Here is a 4,509-nt window from a genome sequence, read left to right on the forward strand (position 1 = left end):
CACAACTCAATCACATCACAAGGCCCCTCCTGGGCCCATCCAACAATCAACAATCACAATATGAAAAATTACAATTTAGTCCTTATAATTAACCCCTTTTGCAAAAACTACTCATATGAGCTCTAAATATTCTAAAACTTTGCCTTGCGGTCCTTAGCAATATTACTAAGCTAATGCAAAAGGAAATATAATTTTCTGATCACCCATTAATATTTTATTCAAGAATATTACTCAATTTCATAAGTTTTCAACAGCTAACATATTCTTAATTCAACCCAATTCAATATTCATATATTTAAAGCTCCATCCTCAAGCTTCAACCAATCATATAAAATTAAAATATCATAATTTCAAATAATCTTATGTGCTCATATGCTAAAAATCTAACTAAAATCCATCTATATTTTTCAAAAATATTCTACTATCACTCAAAAATTCAACAAACACCATAGAATATCTCTAAATAATTTTACTTTCATCATATATTTTTCTTAGAATTTTTCTCCAATTTTTCCTATTTAAGAAACACTGCATTTATGCTCCATAGACAGAGAAATAATGAAAATAATCTTACCCGAATCTTATCTGTGTCTCAAAAATTTCAAAAAATTTATGAGGAAACCTCTGGAAATTGAATCATCTCCAAAGCTCACTGGAGCCACCGTCGGAACCACCGTGCACGGTGGCTGGCCGCCGATCGCCGGTGACATTTGTCAGATCTGATCATACCATCCTGTTCCTCTCCTCTCCCTCAGTCCATAGGTGGTCTCGGATCGTCAATCCAACGGTCGGATCATCCTAGATCTGACCCAAAAGCTTGAAAAATTCGAAATTTCTCTCCTCCATGTCTCACTCATTTGACCTCCATTTGCTGCAAAATTAGTATCAAAAGAAAGCTCTCGGAACAAGCTTTCCAATGCCACCTGAATCACCTCGATCGGACGTCGGATGAAGCCAGAATCGCGTCGAAAAATTATTGCCCACTGTGCGTGCATTGATGAGGAAAACTCCTCCATTTGCACCATTGCCGCGCTACGCCGCTACCTAGCAGCCACGGTATCACCCAGTGGGGACGCCGCACGGCATGGTGGCTGGAGGCTCGCCGGCCGAAAGAAAAGGGGAGGGGGAGGGAGAGTGACGGGAGAGAGTTTTTAAAGGGGGGGGGGGGCTGCTATTTTTTTTTTTTTTTTGAATTTCTGGGAATGAACCTGAACAGACATGTTGTCCAGATTCATTCCTGAAAAAATTTTTAAATTTTAAATGTTTAAATTAATTTTTAATTTATTTATTATTATTATTATTATTATTTTTTAATTTTTGGGTTGTTACAGCCTAACTGTTATAGCCCAACCATGAAGCACATACTCTAAGTCTCAATTCAAGAAATCAACCAGACAGAGTTCAGCCATAACCTGGACTATTCAACAGGGAGTCCTTGACTATCCCGACCAGTAATCACAAAATATATATATCCATTTGGGAAGCTCAGCTCACCCTTATAATACTGAACACAGCAATTTAATTAAATGAGAGCTCAGCTCTCTCATTCAAGACAAATACCCATTTCATATATCCATATACGCATAAATATTAGGTTTACAATTTCAAAAATAAATAAACTATTACAGTCTCAAACCAATTAAAATACTTCTAACACATGTGAGGTTCTAAATTTGTAATTAATACTATATAATACTGGTTTTTGCTACTAATAGATCTGCGAGGAAGGAGATAGGTTAATCACAAAAGGAATTCTCCTGTATCCTTGAAAACAAAATAGGGTGAACATGAGTGAGCATTCGACTTATAGAGTAAGATATTAATTTTAAATACAATTTCTATAACTATCTAGAGCTAATGCATGCCTAAGGATGAAATACAGCATAGGATGAAATACATCATAGATCAACACATTCAACCAAGTTCAAACAATATTCACACAGAATAATTTGGAGCACTCATACACCTGTGTGTCACACAATCAAATATATATATATATATATATATATATATACCAAGGACGCACCGGGATCGAAAGGGGGATGAGCTAACAGGGAAGGAGTAATAATCTAGATCTTGAACAATATATAAATAATTAAAGAAATAAACAAAATGCACAAGAAAGGGAAATCTTCAGAAATGAAAATTAAGCTTGTAAATTAAAGATTAAATATATATATTCTATAGGCGGCAGTGCCAGTCCGTTAAGAATATATATACTTAACAAAAATAAAAATTAAACTTTGAAATTTAAATATGAATATACATGTATATATTCAATAGGTGGCAGAGCCAGTCCGTTATGAACATATATACGTATATTTATGCAGATCAGGCGGTTGAACCGACCATATGCATGCTAAAGAAATAAATTTGAAATTTTGTAAAAGAAATTGAAGAAAACTTACTTCAAAATCTTATAAATTTTGTAAGATTTGTACAAAGGTTTTGGAGATGTAATTCCGGGTAGGACTTACAAAGGTTGCTCAAAACATGAGCTTCCTAAGATCTACTACAAGGAAGTACAAGGTTTGTAGGTTTGTAGGTGAGGTAGAGGTAGGGCAGGATAGGAAGTGAATCAACCTTCTTGCTCCTTCTGAACCTCGGGTTGAGACTTCTTCAGGACCTTCTTCGGATTCTCTCGGCTTGAGAAGCTTGAAAGGGAGAAGCTTGAAGAGGGAGAAGCTTGGGTAAGCTTTTGTTCCTTTGAAGTGGCCTCCCTTTGCCTTGGATGAATGCCTCCTTATATAGAAGTGTTCAGGGGCAGTTTTGTAATTTTGTAGGATTTGAACAGTATCTGTCACTTGATGCCTTCACGTGTGAACAGTGCTTCTTTTCTCCTTCACATGCGAACAGTAAAAAGTGAACAGTACAAGATATGACAGGTGAACAGTGTCCTGTCTGGTTTTGAAATAAAGGAAAAGAGAATAAAACAAAGGAAAATGAAGAGAAAGGTAAAAGTGCAAAATTACAAAGAGTAAAAATAAAAGTAGAATGGAATAAAAAGTAAGATGGATAATTTTGCCGCCATAAATTTCTTTTGCCGGTCTTTAAATTTTTCTTTTTCTTTTCTTTTTCTTTTTTTTTTTCTTTTTCTTTTCTTTCTTTCTTTCTTTTCTTTCTTTTCTTTTCTTTTTTTTTTTTTTGTATGGAGTGGAGCTGGGACCACTCTTTTATCTTTCCATCATGTTTTGTAAGTTGTGCCATGTCTCCTCATCATCACTTGTTTCGTCTTCTGAGGAGACAGAAGATAAGTCGTAGTGACTTTCATACTGAACCACGTAATTTTCGTACCTTGTTTCAATATGAAAGGGTTTTGGACTTGGCAAATATTCATAGTGAACATATATCCGAGAATATGTACCCGTATGGACTAGCGCATATTCTGGATATCTGTGTTTTCGCCAGTTTTCGACTACTGTCTTTGCTCGCCATTTGTTGAGTTGGATGAAATGGTCTTCATGATTGCATGGCCAATCTGGAAGATGATAGAGAGGAGGAAGTTTTGTATCCAGGTAGAAGTAATGGATCGCTTGTTGTAGCTCTCCATTTGCTAATACTTCTGGAGGTGTTGAAATAATTTGTATGTTGACTGGTTTTTGGAGAAATAATAGTCTTCTTACTTCTTGGAGGACTCTATTTCCCAAAAATCTCGTCATTTCACAATCAGATCTTGTGACTCGGACTCCAGCTAACATACCCCATTTGAATAGTTCTCTGGCGTCTAGATATCGGATTCCAGACATCTGAGTGGTTTTGAAGCGGGGGATGCTGAAATCTAAGCTGTGTTCACAGTCTGGATAGCACAGAGGATATCTGTTGGGATGTTCCTGAGTGCAATGAAAACGGGGTTTTGAATAGTACTCCCATTCCCATGACCATCCATCGTGACCTTGCTGATTGCTTTTTGTAAAATCGAGACATTTTTGAAGAACATCCAGCTGTTCTTTGATTCTAGACTGGATGATGTTTTGTAGGATCTGCTCGCGGATCTCTTGAGGAAGACCGTTGAGGACTTGTTGCCTGAATTTCTTCGAAAGACAACGGGTTTGGAAATGTTCTAAGGACCTATTGGCACCAAGTGAAGCAAAAAGGACTTCACTGTGGTGATAATTTTTCACATTGACCAGTGGGGCCAATGGTAATTTTACACTAGAATCCAGTGGGGATCCTAGGCCTTCAGTCCTTCGCCTTTGAATTTTTACACTAGAATCCAGTGGGGATCCTAGGCCTTCAAATTCCTGTTTTTGTAATTCAAGGTGATGATTTTGGTTAGAAGAGGATGGATCTGATGGACTAATTCTGGATGTAATGGATTTGTATAAAATTTGGTTTTGTAAAAACTCAATGAATGATTGAGCTACCATGATATGATCCTCATGATATTTAATTCTGCTAAGGAGGTCAGCCACATATTTATTAGCTTCCTCGAACTCAATACAAAGTGCATTGAGAGCTGTTACTCCCAACTTTTTGTTTTGTATTAAAGTCCAAAGATTGTCTAATAAA

Source organism: Hevea brasiliensis, chromosome 15 (genome assembly GCF_030052815.1).
Source record: "Hevea brasiliensis isolate MT/VB/25A 57/8 chromosome 15, ASM3005281v1, whole genome shotgun sequence".
Taxonomy (NCBI): domain Eukaryota; kingdom Viridiplantae; phylum Streptophyta; class Magnoliopsida; order Malpighiales; family Euphorbiaceae; genus Hevea; species Hevea brasiliensis.